This window comes from Salmo salar, chromosome 25, assembly GCF_965601325.2.
Source record: "Salmo salar chromosome 25, fSalSal1, whole genome shotgun sequence".
In the NCBI taxonomy this organism is placed as follows: Eukaryota; Metazoa; Chordata; class Actinopteri; order Salmoniformes; family Salmonidae; genus Salmo; species Salmo salar.
This window is the reverse complement of record NC_138315.1, coordinates 6,302,566-6,324,224: the sequence shown is the minus strand read 5'-3', so window position 1 is coordinate 6,324,224 and position 21,659 is coordinate 6,302,566.

The following is a 21,659-nucleotide window of genomic DNA, read 5'->3' as shown; positions in this document are numbered from 1 at the left end:
AACATGCATGAAGGCAGCTTGTACAGTATCATTGCCTGTGGGAATGTGCTGAGATATAGCACAGAACTCAACTCCAAAACGTTTATATCTCTGAGATTACCTCTACCCCAATACCACTAATCCCTACATTTTGTATCCTAAATCTTTCCCATTTAAAATATATTCTCTGGGTAGAGTGAAGAAAATGGTTGACCTCTGTCTATTCCAAGCTAGAAGTTCAATCGCCCCTCACTTGATCATTGGTTAACATAATGCATTTTGGCAAACCATTGACATTGTAGAAGCATTGAAACTATAAGTCTATATATTTTCTATTTTTTTGTGAATAGTTTGGCCTTATAATTTAGGTTATTGTCCTGCTGAAAGGTGAATTTGTCTCCCAGTGTGTGTCAGAAAGCAGACTGAACCAGGTTTTCCTCTTGGATTTTGCCAGTGCTTTACGCTATTCCGTTTCCTTTTATCTTAAAAAACTCCTTAGTTCTTGCAGAACATGATGCAACCACCACCATGCTTGAAAATATGAAGAGTTGTACTCAGTGGTATGTTATGTTGGATTTGCCTTACTGCAAGCAGGATGCATGTTTTGGAATAGTATTACTTAAGTGTTGTTGTTTTTTTTTGGGGGGGGGGGGGGTATCTGTACCTTACTATGTATATTTTTGACAACTTGTACTTTTACCCCACTACATTTCTAAAGAATATATGTACTTTCTACTCCCATGCATTTTCCCTGACACCGAAAAGTACTCGTTACATTTCAAATGCTTAGCACGACAGGAATATTTTCCAATTCACACACTTATCAAGAAAACGTGCAGTCATCATTGCTGCCACTGATCTGGCAGACTCACTAAACACAAATGTTTCGTATGTACGTTTGTAAAAAAAAATAAAAAAAAAGATTTATTTTTATATATGACTGAGTGTTTGAGTGTGCCCCTGGCTTTCCATAAATAAATTTGTACAAAAAAAAAAAATGTTGACTGATTTGCTTAATATAAGGAATTTGAAATGATTTATAGCATGTACTTTTGCAATTACATGGAAGTTATTTGACTTGTTAAGCACATTTTTACTCCTGAACTTAAGGCTTTCCATAACAAACAGCTTGAATACTTATTGACTAAACACATTATAGCTTTTCATTTTTGATTAATTTGTAAACATTTAAAAAAAATAAACATTCTTCTACTTTCATATTATGGGGAATTGTGTGTATGCCAGTGGCACAAAATCTAATTTAAATTTTAAATTCAGACTAACACAACAAAATGTGAACAAAGTCAAGGGCTGTGAGACATTTCTTTAGGCACTGTATGTCGAGGTGATTCATAGCTTTCTTTGATTGGTATTACAAGAGAGGTGTTATGTCTTTGTTTTGTATACTCCATAGGAGTGTACTGTGTATACACACAGAAATCCATTAGCCTTCATTCATTTCATTCTTTATTTATTGCTCCTCCTTGCTTGTTCATTCAGACTGCTGATGAGAATCGATAATCTGATTATTGACATAAGGACTGTTTATTTATTTTTTTCTTTACTGCTGTCGATGTTTACTACTTATATTGTTGGTTGTTGTCTTTGTGACTGGGCTGCTGCACTGATTGACAAGCTAATTTCCCAGATTCACTAATATTAAATATGCATTCTTCAGTTTAAACATACAATCTAAGGGATTGGGCTGGATGCCATTAATATCCTGTTGTTCTGAAAATTGCACTGTTGTGTTGTAGTCTTCAGTGTACCGCGACGCTATAATAGATTGCATTATATTCCAGAGGTAAAGTAATAAAATCTATGTTAATATCGTCTCACAGAAGGACAACTTTCCTTTTTAGATTTGTTTTTTCTTTCTAGGAGGCAGATTAGCATTTCTACATCCTGTCAAATAGCCCCTAACCTGTGGCTAGATTCATTTATTTCAAAAGGCCACTGAAAGATAACCGTTTTGGAATGTCAGATAGTAGCCTATTTTGGGTTGTTTCTCAGCCCGTCACAAGACAAATTGTGACAAAATAAACCCACAAACATAGCGCTAATTACCTCAATTTGTAATTGTCAAAGGCACGGCCTCTCTTATTCCAATTTCATTAGAATGTGAATGGCAGAAAAAATGGGCAGGAAAGTATGGAGGCATTTAGCTGCCGAAACTCAATTGGAAATTAGTTTGAATTTTGTCACAAAAAATGCATACCGATTTAGGAAAAGGAACACGATATTGATACATTTTAAAAAAGGTATTGCATTAGAATTTTCATGATTAAGTATGCATAATGTCTGCCAAATTGAAAAATAAATAGCAAAGTGTGTTTGATATGTAATTTCCATGGTATTATCCAGTACAACACATACACATTTGTGACCGAACGGCTCAAATGGGTCTCATGTAGCAAAATTTGAAATTGTGTTTTTTACGTTGGATGAAAGTAGAGACAAAATGGTATATCATACACTGCAATTGAGGAACAACGGGAAAGTAATTCTGCTTTGAAAGTTGTAAACTCACTTTTGACAAAATGGCCTTTGAATGTTTTGGTACCTGCTGGAGAGCTTTCCTTTGTCTACACCCATTCAGCATTGTTCACACCCTCTTAAGCCAGCCCCACACATCTCTTTAAGGATTCACATGTGGGGTCATGTGCTAACCAGTGAGTAGTGTAGTAAAGATTAAGACTAAAAGTAGCCTACAATAAGGAAAAAATCCAGGTGAACAGAAAGTGTCCAGATAAAAAATATTTGACAAATATTAGATGACCCTTACCCAGACACACTAAGTTGACGGGTCATGTGAAAAAAATGCTATAACACCCAGCCACATCTTGTTAAGTGGATGGGTCTCTACAGAAAGTGTCAATGGTACAGCCAAATGGTTACTTGCATAGTAGCAATATCAGAAATAGTGTCAATATAAATAAAGAATGTACAGTATGTACAAGAACATTATCAATAACGATATCAGTGATAGATGAGGTAGTTACAGTATATGCATACAATTGGGGGTAAAGTGGTTTTGGAATGAAAAAATAAAACAAAATAGTAGCAGCAACGTATGGCATGTGTGTTAGGAGAGAGTTATTTGAAGAAGCATTGCAGATAGTGCTGATGACTGGTCCGTCCAAACCACGCGTGAACAAGAAAATCGATATTTGGAGAGCCTGTTTCTGTCCTGCCCTTGACTTTGGTGCAGGACATGTTATGTCCATAGTCTCTTCATTGCAAAACTCCCTGCTCTTCTCAAAAATATACGTTTGCCTAGCTGTGTCCAGTCCAGGTGTTGCTTGAACAGGCAGACCATCTATGGGAAGTAGGATGTCAGCGTTGCGCAGCAGCTGAAACCTGGTCCTGACTGAGTCCGAATGCTTCTTGGCGACAACAACACCAGGCTCCAGAGCATTGAAGCTGTAAAGCAGGAAATAACAAAACAAATTGAGAAGACATTACAACCTTGCACAACATCAATTCACCTCCCAAGTTTAGATAAAAATAATAACCTCATATAATGCAATGAAAGTTATATTCACCTGAAGTGCTGGTATTGCTTGATCTGTGGCTGTGGCCTGAAGTACGGAGTCAGGTGTTGTTGCCAGCCATAGCTTTCCACCAGCATGTGTCCTATAAATCAGTATAAAGGAGGAAATGTTGCTTACTTGTTGAGAAAAATCAAAGCTGTAATGCATCCTGACGTCTTTGCTTGCTGGTTCAGTAGGGGTCCCCAGAGACAGCTGCAGGTCTTGATATGTGGTCTTGCAGTCAGCAACCATCTTCTGGTAGACAGACCGTCCTGGGCTTAGTGCTTGAGATGTGAGGTAGCAAGTTTCTCCACAGATTCCTGAAGGAAGACAGCCCGACTACACGTACCTCTGGAAAATACAGAAATAATGTCAATTAAATAATCAAAATCTGTTGTTTATGCTTTACATACCAAGTGTTGTCATTGATTCTTTGTTGAGATGCCACATTGCTGCTTTTGTCACATGGGATGGCAGCAGCTTTCCACCAAAGTGTTTCTGTCCTGGGTGGAGTCCTATCATCTGCGTAGTTGTTGATGAAGTTCACAACTCGCCGCAAGTCTTCATGCATCAGGTGTAACCTGTGCTTGCTTGGGCCAGCTTTCTTTTTGATGGGATGCATTAGACCATTTTCCTTGTATAACTGGTGGAGGAGAGTCAGGCGTGTTCTACCAATGCTGAAAGACAAATTCCAGATACACATTTTTTGGGATTATTATACAATAGATAGCCGTAACCACCGTCAGACATACCTGGCTAACTTGATGGGTCGTCAGCTAGCATTAAGCTTTAACTTGGGGTCTTTTGTTTAGACATGTTGCTAGCTAGCTAGCAAGACAATGAACCATAATCCCAATCCATATAGTACTAGCAATACAAACGGATTGTCATAGCTATCTAACATTAGGCTATAACTAGCAATGCAAATGGCATTCTGAGTTAACATTACTACACAGATCATATACGACATGTTAGCTAATGTTAGATGGCTGGCTTACTAGCTAACATTACATGTATGATATGTGTGGTGATCACAGAATGCCATTTCGCATTGCTAGTTATAGCCTAATGTTAGCTAGCTATGACAATCCATTTGTATTGCTAGTACTCTATGGATTAGAATTATGGTTCATTGTCTAGGTAGCTAGCTACATGTCTAAACAGAAAACCAAAGTAAAGCTTACTGTTAGCTAGATAGCTGACATTAGATGGCTGGCTTGCTAGCTAACAGTAGGCTAAATATAAAATATATATTTTGACACAGTGACTGTGTGTGTGAGAGAGAGAAGGACCCCTTTGAGTTAGTCCTAGCTGAGGAACGTTCAACTCCATTCTCTTATATCAAGGCGGAGTTAAGTTTTGATAACTGGTCGCCCCATTTGCAAGCAACAACATTGTCCCCATCAGTCGATACATGTAAAAATGTATATTCTGAAAACGCTTACCTGTACCTATAGTGCCTTCAAAAAGTCATCCCACTCCATTACTTTTTCAAAATATTTTGTGTTACAGCCTGTTTTTGACATTTATTAAATTGTGATTTTGTCTGACTGGTCTACACACAATAACCCATAATGTCAAAATGGAATAATGTGTTTCTAAGTGTTTACAAATGAATTAAATGAAAAGCCTTCTAGGCGTCACTGAACTAGATCATTACCACCAACCCCGGACTGTCTTGTCTCATTACAGACACCTGGTTCCCATTCCCCCTGATTAGTATGTGTATATATCTGCCCTCGGTTCCCCATTGTCGATTACTGTTCCATGTCCATTGGTCTTGTGAGTACCTGTGCTCTGTTGTAATGGCTTTCGTGTTACCATGTTAGTGTGCACTTGTTATTACGGGTCTCGTACCATGTATTTATTAAAGGTTTACACATCGCACTTTGTTTGGGTTACAGCCCTGTGTTATATAGTGGCAAGAAAAAGTATGTGAATTAACTGGATTTCTGCATCATTTGGTCATAAAATTTGATCTGAACTTCATCTAGGTCACAACAATAGACAAACACAGTCTGTTGAAACTAATAACAAACAATGATACGTTTTCATGTCTTTATTGAACACACCGTGTAAACAATCACAGTGCAGGGTGGGAAAAGTATGTGAACCCTTGGATTTAATAACTGGTTGACCCTCCTTTGGCAGCAATAACCTAAACTAAATGTTTTCTGTATTTGCGTATTAGAACTGCACAACGGTCAGGAGGAATTTTGGACCATTCCTCTTTACAAAACTGTTTCAGTTCAGCAATATTCTTGGGATGACTGGTGTGAACTGCTCTCTTGAGGTCATGCCTCAGCGTCTCAATCGGGTTAAGGTCAGGACTCTGACTGGGCCACTCCAGAAGGCATATTTTCTTCTGTTGAAACCATTCTGTTGTTGATTTACTTCTGTGTTTTGGGTCATTGTCCTGTTGCATCACCCAACTTCTGTTGAGCTTCAATTGGTGGACAGATAGCCTTACATTCTCCTGCAAAATATTTAGCTAAACATGGGAATTCATTTTTCCGTCGATGATAGCAAGCTGTCCAGGCCCTGAGGCAGCAAAGTAGCACCAAACCATGATGTTCCCTGCATCATATTTTACATTTGGGTTGTGGTTTTGATGTTGGTTTGCTGTGCTTTCCTTCCAAACAACTCAACTTTAGTTTAATCTATCCACAGAATATTTTTCCAGTAGCGCTGTGGAACATCCAGGTGCACTTTTGCAAACTTCAGACATGCAGCAGTGTTTTTTTTGGACAACAGTGGCTTCTTCCGTGGTGTCCTTCCATGAACATCATTCTTGTTTAGTGTTTTACGTATCATAGACTTGTCAGCGATGTTAGCATGTTCCAGAGATTTCTGTAAATCTCTAGCTGACACTAGGATTCTTCTTAACCTCATTGAACATTCTGTGCTGTGCTCTTGCAGTCATCTTTGCAGGACGGCCACTCCTAGGGAGAGTAGCAACAGTGCTGAACTTTCTCCATTTATAGACAATTTTTCTTACCATCGACTGATGAACATCAAGGCTTTTAGAGATTATTTTGTAACCCTTTCCAGCTTTATGTAAGTGAACAATTCGTGATCTTAGGTCTTCTGAGATATTTTGTTCGAGGCATGGTTCACATCAGGCAATGCTTCATTTGAATAGCAAACTCACATTTTGTGAGTTTTTTATATTGCAGGGCAGCTCTAACCAACATCTCCAATCTCGTCTCATTGATTGGACTTCAGGTTAGTCCTGACTCCAATTAGCTTTGGAGAAGTCATTAGCCTATGGGTTCACATACTTTTTCCAACCTACACTATGAATGTTTAAATTATGAATTCAATATAGAGAAGAAAAATACAATAATTTGTGTGTTATTAGTTTAAGCACACTGTTGTGACTTAGAGGAAGATCAGATGAAAAAAAATGGACCAATTTATGCAGAAAACCAGGTAATTCCAAAGGGTTCACACACTTTTTCTTGCAACTGTATATACACGTGACTGTTTTGGGCTTTGTCCCCGTCATGTTCATGAGTACTCTATTTGGGGTAGAGAAGTTTTTAAAAACTATTTCGTATTCTTGTGCCTGTCTCCTATCATTATACAACGTGACAGAATAATAAATCAATCTAATGGAGACAGCGGGAAAGGCCAAAGTGGCGACCATCGTAGGGACAGTCCAGCATCACGAGGACTGTCTCTCCAGACTCGGCAGCGCCATCGACAGTGTTCTGGCAACCATCCTGCATTTGGAGGGGAATGTGCAGTCCCTCCAGTCTCCAGCACCGGCACCAGCCCCCACACCACCACTACCTGCCACCATCCCATCTGAGCCGGTCTGCAGAATACCCGTCACTCCCGGAGTGCTTTGATTGCACACCAGCGAGATGCAAGGGATTCCTTCTGCATTGCAACCTGTACCTCGCTCACTATGCCGAGGCTGTCTCCGGGAGATACAGGGTATCGCGGCCTCCACCAGATGGGACGAGTCGGCTCTGGTCACCATGTTCCGCAGTGAACTGATGGAGAAGGTACATATGGAGTTAGCCTGCGTTGATGACAACCTGTCACTCGACCAGCTCAACAGCATGGCAATCCGGTTGGACAACCTCCTGCGGTCCCGATGAAGACCAGCGCGGAATCCGGAGCCCATGGCTATACCTTCTCCGTGGCCAGAGCCGTGTACGTTTGCCTGAGGCAGCGCATAGGAGAAGGAGGAATCTGGGCCTCTGCTCCTAATGTGGAGAAAAGTGGCATTTCTCCCCAACCTGCCCTCTATCCACTAATAGGCAAGAAGGTGACAAGCCAATGAATTCCCCTGCTCCAACCCAGGGGAGGTGTCTTGCTGTGTCTGTCAACACCACTACGGTGGAGAGTCCGAACCATGCCCCTCAAGTGGATTTACCAGAGGAATACCAGGTTCTGCACCGGGTTTTCTCTAAGACCCAGGCAACACGTCTGCTCCTCATCGCCCCTGGGACTGTACCATTGACCTGCTGTCTGATGCAGCCCTCCAGAGAGGACACGTCTACCCCCTCTCCCATGTGGAGACCGAGGCCATGGTGACCTACGTACAGGTAAGCCTCCAGGAGGGTTTGATCTACCCCTCTACATCACAAGCTTCTTTTTGGTTAAGAAGAAAGATGGGGGACTGTGCTCCTGCATTGATTATCGAACACTGAGTAAAGCCACCATTAAGTTCACCTATATTTTACCCCTCATCCCTACCAAAAAAAGTAGCGCGTTTGGGTAGTGGCTGGTTACAGTACTGTGAGACTCAGGCGCGTGCCCGCGTCGACCGAAAGCTGTGTTTTCTATCCTCTGTTTAGCTAAATGGACATTCCCGGTCGGAATATTATCGCTTTTTTACGAGAAAAATGGCATAAAAATGGATTTTAACCTCTTGGGGCTAGGTGGGACGCTAGCGTGCCACCCGTGGTGCACTCCATCAACAGCAGGTGCATTTCAAGAGCGGCAAATTTGAATCCAAATAAATGTCAAAATTCAAATTTTTCAAAAATACAACTATGTTACACCATTTGAAAGATAAACATCTCCTTAATCTAACCACGTTTTACGATTTCAAAAAGGTTTTACGGCGAAAGCATAAATTTAGAGTATGTTAGGACAGTACATTTACAAGAGTTGTGTGTAATGTTTTGTCAAGTCAAAGACAGGGTCACCAAAACCATAAAACCAGCTAAAATGATGCACTAACCTTTTACAATCTCCATCAGATGACACTCCTAGGACATTATGTTAGACAATGCATGCATTTTTAGTTCTATCAAGTTCATATTTATATACAAAAACAGCGTTTTACTATGGCATTGATGTTGAGGAAATCGTTTCCCTCCAATAACCGGCAGTCAAGTCAGCGTCAGAAATTAAATAATTAAAATTAGAAAACATTGGTAAAATATTATATTGTCATTTAAAGAATTATAGATTTACATCTCTTGAACGCAATCAACTTGCCAGATTTAAAAATAACCTTACTGGGAAATCACACTTTGCAATAATCTGAGCACTGCGCCCAGAAAAATACGCGTTGCGATACAGACTAGACGTCATGTTGGGGAGATCTAAAATCGAAAATACTATGTAAATAATCCATTACCTTTGATTCTCTTCATCAGATGTCACTTCCAGGTATCACAGGTCCATAACGAATGTAGTTTTGTTCAAAAAAGCTCATCATTTATGTCCAAAAATCTCCGTCTCGTTAGCACATGATGTAAGCCAGCCGGACTTCTCGTCATGAACGAGGGGAAAAAATATATTTCCGTTCGTTCAAACATGTCAAACGTTGTATAGCATAAATCATTAGGGCCTTTTTTAACCAGAACATGAATAATATTCAAGGTGGACGAATGCATACTCTTTTATAACGTATTGGAACGAGGGTACCCAACATGAACTAGCGCGCCAGGTGTCTAATGGGACATCACCGTTCCATGGCTCTTGTTCGGTCAGATCTCCCTCCAGAAGACTCAAAACACTTTGTAAAGGCTGGTGACATCTAGTGGAAGCAATAGGAAGTGCCAAAATATTCCTAAACCCCTGTGTTTTTCAATGGGATAGGTTTAAAGTCAATACAACACATCAGGTATCCACTTCCTGTCAGAAAATGTCTCAGGGTTTTGCCTGCCAAATGAGTTCTGTTATACTCACAGACACCATTCAAACAGTTTTGGAAACTTTAGAGTGTTTTCTATCCATATATAATAAGTATATGCATATTCTAGTTACTGGGTAGGATTAGTAACCAGATTAAATCGGGTACATTTTTTTTATCCAGACGTGCAAATGCTGCCACCTAGACCCAACAGGTTAAACAGCGGTTGACATGCTTCGAAGTACGGTAATGGAATATTTAGATTTTTTTTGTCACGAATTGCGCCATGCGCACGACCCTGATTTACCATTTCAGATAGTGTCTGGGACGCACGAACAAAACGCCGCTATTCGGATATAACGATGGATTATTTTGGACCAAACCAACATTTGTTATTGAAGTAGCAGTCCTGGGAGTGCATTCTGACGAAGACAACAAAAGGTAATCAAACTTTTATAATAGTAAATCTGATTATGGTGAGTGCTAAATTTGCCGGGTGTCTAAATAGCTAGCCCGTGATGCCTGGGCTATGTACTTAGAATATTGCAAAATATGCTTTCACCAAAAAGCTATTTTAAAATCGGACATATCGAGTGCATAGAGGAGGTCTGTATCTATAATTCTTAAAATAATTGTTATGCTTTTTGTGAACGTTTATCGTGAGTAATTTAGTAAAATGTTAGCGAATTCCCCGGAAGTTTGCGGGGGGTATGCTAGTTCTGAACGTCACATGCTAATGTAAAAAGCTGGTTTTTGATATAAATATGAACTTGATTGAACAAAACATGCATGTATTGTATAACATAATGTCCTAGGGTTGTCATCTGATGAAGATCATCAAAGGTTAGTGCTGCATTTAGCTGTCTTCTGGGTTTTTGTGACATTATATGCTAGCTTGAAAAATGGGTGTCTGATTATTTCTGGCTTGGTACTCTGCTGACATAATCTAATGTTTTGCTTTCATTGTAAAGCCTTTTTGAAATCGGACAGTGTGGTTAGATTAACGAGAGTCTTGTCTTTAAATAGCTGTAAAATAGTCATATGTTTGAAAAATTGAAGTTTTTGTATTTTTGAGGAATTTGTAATTCGCGCCACGCCTATCATTGGATATTCGAGCAGGTGTTCTGCTAGCGGAACGTCTAGATGTAAGAGGTTAACCAGGTAGGCCAGTTGAGAACAAGTTCTCAATTACATCTGCAACCTGGCGAAAATAAAGCAAAACAGTGTGACACCAACAACAACAGAGTTACACATGGAATAAACAAATGTACAGTCAATAACACAATAGAAAAAATCTATGTACATGTGTGCAAATGAGGTAAGATTCGGGAGGTAAGGCAAAAAATAGGCCGTAGTGGTGAAGTAATTACAATTTAGCAATTACACACTGGAGTGATTGATGTGCAGAAGATGAATGTGCAAGTAGAGATACTGCGGTGCAAAGGAGAGAAAAAATAACAATATGCGGATGAGGTAAGTGGATGGCTATTTACAGATGGGCTGAGGTGCAATGATCTGTGAGCTGCTCTGACACATGTAACATCTTTTCCAAGATGGCGTGGTTTGTCGACGTGGTTTGTCGTCCTCATTTACTTTTTGTATTTTTAGTCTTTTTTGCACATATTTCCATTTATTTTTCAATCTCTATTCCATTTTTTAAATTAAGTGGGCAGCTGGGAGGAGGTGCTCTTATTCTCCATGGACTTTACAGTGTCCCAGAATTTTTTGGAGTTTGTGCTACAGAATGCAAATTTCTATTTGAATAAGCTAGCCTTTTCTTTCCTAATTTTCTGTGTATATTGGTTCCCGACTTCCCTGAAAAGTTGCATATTGAGTGGGCTATTCAATGCTAATGCAGTACGCCACAGGACGTTTTTGTGCTGGTCAAGGGCAGTCAGGTCTGGAGTAAACCAAGGGCTATATCTGTTCCTGGTTCAACATTTTTTGAATTTGGCATGCTTGTTTAAGATGGTGAGGAAAGCACTTTTAAAGAATAACCAAGCATCCTCTACTGATGGAATGAGGTCAGGTCGATTAGAAAGGCCTGCTCGGTGAAGTCGTTTTATGGAGTGTTTGTCAGTGGTGAGGGGTGGTCATTTGACCGCAGACACATTATGGATGCGGGCAATGAGGCAGTGATCGCTGAGATCCTGGTTGAAAACAGCCGAGGTGTATTTCGAGGGCAGGTTGGTCAGAATGATATCTATGAGGGTGCCCGTGTTTACGGATTTGGGGTTGTACCTGGTAGGTTCATTGATAATTGTGTGAGATTCAGGGCATCTAGCTTAGATTGTAGGGCAGCCGGGGTGTTAAGCATGTCACAGTTTAGGTCACCTAACAGTATGAGCTCCGAACATAGATCGAGGCAATCAATTCACATATGGTGTCCAGGGCACAGCTGGGGGCTGAAGGTGGTCTATAACACGCGGCAATGGTGAGACTTGTTTCTGGAAAGGTGCATTTTTAGAAGTAGAACCTCGAATTGTTTGGGCACAGACCTGAATAGTATGACAGAACTCTGCAGGCTATCTCTGCAGTAGATTGCAACTCCGCCACCTTTGGCAGTTCTATCTCGTTGGAAAATGTTATAGTTAGGGATGGAAATTTCAGGAATTTTGGTGGCCTTCCTAAGCCAGGATTCAGACAAGGCTAGGACATCCGGGTTGGCAGAGTGTGCTAAAGCAGTGAATAAAACAAACTTAGGGAGGCTTCTAATATTAACATTCATGAAAAGGCTTTTACGGTTACAGAAGTCAACAAATGAGAGCGCCTGGGGAATGGGAGTGGAGCTAGGCGCTGCAAGGCCTGGATTTAACGGTATGGCTAATAAGGGTATGGCTAAAGGCTATACAGACATGGGTATGGTAGGATGTGAATACAGTGGAGGTAAACCTAGGCATTGAGTGACGATGAGAGAGGTTTTGTCTCTAGAGATACCATTTAAACCAGGTGAGATGACCCTATGTGTGGGAGGTGGAACAAAAGGGCAATAAGGCATGTTGAGCAGGGTTGGAGGCTCTACAGTGAAGTATGACAATAATCACTAACCAAAACAGCAATGGTCAAGGCATATTGACATTAGGGAGAGACATGCGTTGCCAAGTGATCATAGGGACCAGTGAGTAGCTAGGTGAGCTGGAGACATGGCGACTCAGACAGCTAGCGGGCCGGGGCTAGCAGAAGGGCCTTATGGGGAATTCGTGACAGAAGAGTCTGTTGTAGCTCCCTCGGACGGTTACGTCGGCAGACCAGTCGTGATGCATCGGCAGGGCTCCGTGTAGGCAGTAAAAGGGTCCAGGCTAATTGGCAAAATAGGCATTGTAGCCCAAGAAATTGGCTGATGGATCTCTTCAGCGAACAGTCCGATATGCTCTAGACAGCTAGTGGGCCACGGCTAGCAGGCTAGCAGATGGGCCTTCAGGGGACGTTGCGACGGAGGAACCCTCTGTTGAAACCGTCTCGGGCAGATTACGGATTATGTGGCAAAATAGGTATTGTAGACCAAGGAGTGGCTGATGGATCTCTTCAGCTAGCCGGGAGATGGGCCTAGCACGAGGCTAGTTCCAGGCTAACTTGTGCTTGCTTTGGGACAGAGACGTTAGCCAGCAGTAGCCACTCGGATAGCAGCTAGCTGCAATGATCCAAGGGAAAAGGTACAGAGCTTGCAGTAGGAATCCGGAGATGTGGGGATTTGGTGGAGAAAAAGCAGTCCTGTCTGCTCTGGGTTGAATCGCGCCGTGCAGACTGGCAGGAGTTGACGGGGCTAAGTTAGTTGATGACCGCTAGCAGTGGCTAACTGACTACTAGCTAGTAGCTAGTTAGTTGGCTAGCTTCTGTTGGGGGTTCTGGTTCTAAAGTATAGAAAATAGCAGATCCCTACCTCATTGGGTGAGGCGGGTATGTTGAAATTGAGGTTAAAAATATAAAAAATACATACGAAGAAAAAAATATATATACATGGGACACGACAAGTCAAAGACAAAGACGTCGGAACTGCTACGCCATCTTGGATTGGGTTAAGGTTAGGGTTAAGTTTAGAAGTTAGGTGAAAGGGTTAGGGGAAGGGTTAGCTAACATGCTAAGTAGTTGCAAAGTAGCTAAAAAGTAGCAAGTAGTTGAAAAGTTCCTGGTGATGAGATTCGAACTCACAAACTTTGGGGTGCTATACGCTTGCATTATATGCCACCTATCCAGCTCGGCCAACCACCCTCCTCGTTTCTGCCTTAACCTCTATGGGCTAGGTGGGACGCTAGCGTGCCACCCGTGGTGCACTCCATCAACAGCAGGTGCATTTCAAGAGCGGCAAATTTGAATCCAAATAAATGTCAAAATTCAAATTTTTCAAACATACAATTATTTTACACCCTTTGAAAGATAAACATCTCCTTAATCTAACCACGTTTTACGATTTCAAAAAGGTTTTACGGCGAAAGCATAAATTTAGAGTATGTTTGGACAGTACATTTACAAGAGTTGTGTGTAATGTTTTGTCAAGTCAAAGACAGGGTCACCAAAACCATAAAACCAGCTAAAATGATGCACTAACCTTTTACAATCTCCATCAGATGACACTCCTAGGACATTATGTTAGACAATGCATGCATTTTTAGTTCTATCAAGTTCATATTTATATCCAAAAACAGCGTTTTACTATGGCATTGATGTTGAGGAAATCGTTTCCCTCCAATAACCGGCAGTCAAGTCAGCGTCACAAATTAAATAATTAAAATGAGAAAACATTGGTAAAATATTATATTGTCATTTAAAGAATTATAGATTTACATCTCTTGAACGCAATCAACTTGCCAGATTTAAAAATAACCTTACTGGGAAATCACACTTTGCAATAATCTGAGCACTGCGCCCAGAAAAATACGCGTTGCGATACAGACTAGACGTCATGTTGGGGAGATCTAAAATCGAAAATACTATGTAAATAATCCATTACCTTTGATTCTCTTCATCAGATGTCACTTCCAGGTATCACAGGTCCATAACGAATGTTGTTTTGTTCAAAAAAGCTCATCATTTATGTCCAAAAATCTCCGTCTTGTTAGCACATGATCTAAGCCAGCCGGACTTCTCGTCATGAACGAGGGGAAAAAATATATTTCCGTTCGTTCAAACATGTCAAACGTTGTATAGCATAAATCATTAGGGCCTTTTTTAACCAGAACATGAATAATATTCAAGGTGGACGAATGCATACTCTTTTATAACGTATTGGAACGAGGGTACCCAACATGAACTCGCGCGCCAGGTGTCTAATGGGACATCATCGTTCCATGGCTCTTGTTCGGTCAGATCTCCCTCCAGAAGACTCAAAACACTTTGTAAAGGCTGGTGACATCTAGTGGAAGCAATAGGAAGTGCCAAAATATTCCTCAGCCCCTGTGTTTTTCAATGGGATAGGTTTAAAGTCAATACAACACATCAGGTATCCACTTCCTGTCAGAAAATGTCTCAGGGTTTTGCCTGCCAAATGAGTTCTGTTATACTCACAGACACCATTCAAACAGTTTTAGAAACTTTAGAGTGTTTTCTATCCATATATAATAAGTATATGCATATTCTAGTTACTGGGTAGGATTAGTAACCAGATTAAATCGGGTACATTTTTTTTATCCAGACGTGCAAATGCTGCCCCCTAGCCCTAACAGGTTAAATAACATCTGTTTTATTTAACCATACCAAATGGTGGTGTCGTGATATACGTACAGAATAATACGAAATGCTATGAGACCTGGTTGTTATATTAGCTACTAGTATGTGTCCCCTCCACTGAGTTATAGGGTCCCCTCTCGTGAACTCCTTACACACACTGGCTGTTTTTGCCAGCTACACTGAAGAAAAATATAACTGTAACATGCAACAATTTCAGACTTTACTGAGTTAGTTCATAAGGCAAGGTGACTTTGAATATGGTTGAATACAAACAGTCCAGTTATGCCCTCCGTAATGCAATCAAAATGTCAGTACAGAGACGAACTGAAGTCGCAACTCAAAGGCTCAGACACGAGACGTATGTGGCAGGGACTCCAGACAATCATTGATTACAAAGGGAAAAGCAGCCACTTAGCATACACCAACTTCTTGCTCCCGGACAAGCTAAACACCTTCGCCTGCTTTGAGGATAACACTCAGTCCCGAGGACTGTGAGCTCCCTTTCTCCGTGGCCAATGTGAGTAAGACGTTTACGTGTGTTAAACCTCGCAAGGCTGCCGGCCCAGACGGCATCCCTAGCCACGTCTTCAGAGCATGCACACACCAGCTGCCTGGAGTGTTTACGGACATATTCAATCTCTCCCTATCCCAGTCTGTTGTCCCCACTTTCTTCAAGATGTCTACCATTGTTCTGTTTAAAAGAATGCAACGATAGCTGAACTAAATGACTATCGCCCCCTAGCACTCACTTCTGTAATCATTAAGTGCTTTGAGAGGCAAATTAAGGATCATATCACCTCCACCTTATCTTGCAACCTAGACCCACCGCAATTTGTACACCGCCCCGATATGGACAAGAGGAATGCTTTTCATTGACTACAGCTCAGCCTTCAACACCACAGTGTTGGAGCCCTGGGTCTGAACCCCGCCCTGTGCAACTGGGTTGTGAAGGTAGGCAACAACACCTCCACTACGCTGATCCTCAAGACAGGGGCCCCACAAGGGTGTGTGCTCAGCCCCCTTCTGAACTCCCTGTTCACCCATGACTGCATGACCACCCAATCATCATACTCAATCATCAAGTTTTCAGACGACACAACAGTGGTAGGCCTGATTACCAACAAACGAGGATACAGCCTAATGGGAGGAGGTGAGGGCCCTGGCGGAGTGGTGCCAGGAAAAGAACCTCTCCCTCAACATCAACTAAATGAAGGAGCTGATTGTGTACTTCAGGAAACAGAGGGAGCACGCCCCCATCCACATCGATGGCGCTACAGCAGAGAACGTGAACATCTTCAAGTTTCTAGGCGTACACATCACTGAAAATCTGAAATGGTTTACCCACACAGACAGTGTCATGAAGACAGCGCCTCTTCAACCTCAGGCAGCTGAATACATTTGTCTTGGCCTCTAAGACACTCACACACTTTTACAGATGCACAATTGAGATCATCCTGTCAGGCGGTAGCAAGCGTGAGGCAGATTCCTGCATCTAGTGAAAATATTGGCTTCTCTGTGTGCCTCAGTTTCCCGCCAGTGATGTACCATTTCCAGGTAGTCCGCCACAACTGGAAACCTGTGAATGACACTAGAGCCCTGACGGCCCATCCCCACCCTTTAAAATCCTCTAAACAGTCTTTCAGGCTGGCCACCCTCCCCTGCGAGGCCCTCTTGGGCCAGTGACATGGCGGACGGGCCAAGATGAAAGGCTAGCTGTGGCCGACTGATAGCACTCAGCAGGGCTCCTAATGATTGAAGCCTGATAAGGAGTTGGTTAGCAGAGGGAGACATATCGAAGAGACTATCAGAGCCGCTAGAGACAGTTGAGGCAGCACAGCCACAGTAGCACGCACAGTGCACACATAAATATATAACCTTGCACACGCAGACTTTTTCACATAGGGCATATACCCTGCAAGTCAAACACAACATTTTTTTAACCTGTTAGGGCTAGGGAGCAGTATTTACACGGCCGGATAAAAAACGTACCCGATTTAATCTGGTTATTACTACTGCCCAGAAACTAGAATATGCATATAATTATTGGCTTTGGATAAACAACACCCTAAAGTTTCTAAAACTGTTTGAATGGTGTCTGTGAGTATAACAGAACTCATATGGCAGGCATAAACCTGAGAAGATTCTGTACAGGAAGTACCCTCTCTGACCATTCCTTGGGCTTCTTGGCTCTGTTTATTGAAAATGTAGGATCTTTGCTGTAACGTGACACTTCCTACGGCTCCCATAGGAAGTGTCACGTTATATTGCCCGTCAGTCAAGAGTCGCCAGAACTGCCCGTCAGTCAAGAGTCGCCAGAACTGCCCGTCAGTCAAGAGTCGCCAGAACTGCCCGTCAGTCAAGAGTCGCCAGAGCCGCCCGTCAGTGAGGAGTCGCCAGAGCCGCCCGTCAGTGAGGAGCCGCCAGAGCCCGTCAGTGAGGAGTCGCCAGAGCCACCCACTAGTCAGGAGCTGCCAGAGTGGCCAGACTGCCCGGAGATGCCAGAGTGGCCAGACTGCCCGGAGATGCCAGAGTGCCCTGCCTGTTCGGAGCTGCCAGAGTGGCCCGTCAGTCAGGATCAGCCCGAGTGGCCCTCCTGCCCTCCGGCCCAGCCCGAGTGGCCCTCCTGCCCTCCGGCCCAGCCCGAGTGGCCCTCCTGCCCTCCGGCCCAGCCCGAGTGGCCCTCCTGCCCTCCGGCCCAGCCCGAGTGGCCCTCCTGCCCAGCCCGAGTGGCCCTCCTGCCCTCCGGCCCAGCCCGAGTGGCCCTCCTGCCCTCCGGCCCAGCCCGAGTGGCCCTCCAGTCCTCCGGCCCAGCCCGAGTGGCCCGCCGGTCCTCCGGCCCAGCCCGAGTGGCCCGCCTGTCCTCCGGCGCAGCCCGAGTGGCCCGCCTGTCCTCCGGCGCAGCCCGAGTGGCCCGCCTGTCCTCCGGCGCAGCCCAAGTGGCCCGCCTGTCCTCCGGCCCAGCCCGAGTGGCCCGCCTGTCCTACGGCCCAGCCCGAGTGGCCCGCCTGTCCTCCGGCCCAGCCCGAGTGGCCCGCCTGTCCTCCGGCCCAGCCCGAGTGGCCCGTCTGCCAGGGTCAGCCCGAGTGGCCCGTCTGCCCGGCGCAGCTATCGGCGCCACCAAAGTGGGCGACGCCGAAGGTGGAGCGAGGTCCACGTCCTGCACCTGAGCCACCTCCAGGATAGGTGGGTTGGGGAGGGAGGGTGTAGCACCCACCCTTCCCTCCCGTATTGTTTAGGGGTTATTGTTTGTTGGTTTTGTTCGGGTATTGGGGATTTTCTTGTGTTTTCTTTTTTTAGGTGCATCCCGGGGTCTGCACCTTGAGGGGGGGTACTGTCACGTCCTGACCAGCAGAGGGCGTAATTATGTTAGTCTTGGTCAGGATGTGGCAGGTGGTTTGTGTTTGTTAAATGTTGGGATGGTGATTCGGACTTCCAATTGAAGGCAGGTGTGTTGAGTTGCCTTTGATTGGAAGTCCTATATAGGTGTGTGTGTGTTTTTCTTTGGGGTTGTGGGTGGTTGTCCTTGCACTGCGTTGTAGGAGCCTGCAAGACTGTTGCTGTCGTAAGTTCTGTTTATTGTTTTTTCAAGTGGATGCTTTACGTGTTTTTTAATTAACTTCTCTAGGGCCGGCGGGACGAAATCGTCCCACCTACGTAACAGCCAGTGGAATCCAGTGGCGCGTTATTCAAATACCTTAGAAATGCTATTACTTCAATTTCTCAAACATTTTACACCATTTTAAAGACAAGACTCTCGTTAATCTAACCACACTGTCCTATTTCAAAAAGGCTTTCCATTGAAAGCAAAACATTAGATTAATCAGACACCCATTTTTCAAGCTAGCATATAATGTCACAAAAACCCAGAAGACAGCTAAATGCAGCACTAACCTTTGATGATCTTCATCAGATGACACACCTAGGACATTATGTTATACAATACATGCATGTCTTGTTCAATCAAGTTCATATTTATATAAAAAAACAGCTTTTTACATTAGCATGTGACGTTCAGAACTAGCATACCCCCCGCAAACTTCCGGTGAATTTACTAAATTACTCACGATAAACGTTCACAAAAAGCATAACAATTATTTTAAGAATTATAGATACATTACTCCTCTATGCACTCGATATGTCCGATTTTAAAATAGCTTTTCGGATGAAGCACATTTTGCAATATTCTGAGTAGATAGCCCGGCATCACAGGGCTAGCTATTTAGACACCCGGCAAGTTTAGCCTTCACCAAAATCCCATTTACTATAACAAAAATGGTCTTACCTTTCCTGTTCTTCGTCAGAATGCACTCCCAGGACTGCTACTTCAATAACAAATGTTGGTTTGGTCCAAAATAATCCATCGTTATATCCGAATAGCGGCGTTTTGTTCGTGCGTCCCAGACACTATCTGAAATGGTAAATAACGGTGGCGCATTTCGTGACAAAAAAATTCTAAATATTCCATTACCATACTTCGAAGCATGTCAACCGCTGTTTAAAATACATTTTTAATGCCATTTTTCTCGTAAAAAAGCGATAATATTCCAACCGGGAATCTGTGTTTAGGTTCAGAGACGAACAAAAATAAAAACATGGCGTTGACTCGTGCACACGCCTCAGCCCATAGTCCTCTGATAGAGCACTTGCCAAAAGCGCTAATGTGTTTCAGCCTGGGGCTGGAATTACATCATTCAGCTTTTTCCAGCCTTCTGAGAGCCTATGGGAGCCGTAAGAAGTGTCACGTTACAGCAAAGATCCTCAGTCTTCAATAAACAGAGTCAAGAAGCTCAAGGAATGGTCAGACAGGCCACTTCCTGTAAGGAATCTTCTCAGGTTTTTGCCTGCCATATGAGTTCTGTTATACTCACAGACACCATTCAAACACTTTTAGAAACTTTAGGGTGTTTTCTATCCAAAGCCAATAATTATATGCATATTCTAGTTACTGGGCAGGAGTAGTAACAAGATTAAATCGGGTACGTTTTTTTATCCGGCCGTGCAAATACTGCCCCCTATCCCCAACAGGTTAACAAGAATTGAAGCTTTCTGCCCATATCAGATATGTCTATGTCTTGGGATTTTTTGTTTGTTTGTTACAACCTCATGCTAATTATATTAGCCTACGTTAGCTCAACCGTCTCGAGGATGGGCCACTGATCCTGAAGAAGTTTTAAAATCCCCAGCTACAATAAATGTGGCCTTGGGATATTTGTTGTTGTTTAAAGTGCACTTCTGGGTTTTACGATCACCAGTAAATCCGATTACAAGTATCAAGTGTGATAAAGGGGATACAATTACAAATACGAGTATGACGAGATCCGCACACCCCTACTAATTAATAACTTCACCATGCTCAAAGGGATATTCAATATTTGCTCTTCTTTGCAGTTGAATCTGTGTTTGAAATTCACTGCTCAACTGAGGGACCTTACAATTATCTGTATGTGTGGGGTAAAGAGATGAGGTACTCATTCAAAAATCATTTAAATGTTAAATTTAGGCTGTAACATGTATGGAGACTTGAAAGATTATATGATGACGTCCAGACTGACACACGGGCTTGATACTAATCTATGAATGGAGAGAGACCTGGCAATCGACATAACATTTTTACTAGACAACTTTTACTAGTATTGACTTTTTGAATTATTGAATTGAATGGTATCACTCAATATTGGGAGGGACCCTGTGTATTCTGCCCCAGGCTCGGGGAACTCATGTTGTATACAGGACACCAAACTGGAATGTATGACCATTCTGACATGTTTGCCAAGGTAGCCCTATTACCACCAGGCAAAATGCAGATAGGCACAGTATCGGTATTGGCTGGGAATGACAATTAAATATGAAAGGTGCATATTGTTATATTAGCAGAACACTGCTTCTATGGTACTGTATTATCCCACTTGGCACACAATGGTTGAATCAACAGCGTGTGCCAATGAAATTGCATTGAACCAATGTGGAATAGACGTTGAATTGATGTCCGTGCCCAGTGGGATGTAAAGTGTTGTTTATTGTACATGGACCTGTTACTACATTTCAAATTTATCAAAACACTTAGTTTATAATACTTATAAATTCAACAATTGCATTCTTCTCATATTACTCTGTAGGCTACCGACCTATTCAAAGCTTCCTCTGACCTATTCAACTCATCATGCAGGAGGTTTGTTTGTTGTGATTGAGTAGGGGGAAAAAAGTTTCTGACAGATGGGTGTGGTGGCAAGGACACACCCAAGAAACACCCACATCAAACCATACCCCCAAGCCAACTCACTTTTGGATTCTGTTATTGCCGCCAGCATTTCTTGAGGAGGAAGCCAAAAAACTAGGCACTACAGACCCTTTGTTCAGCCCCAATTCCTCTAGTAAATTTACCA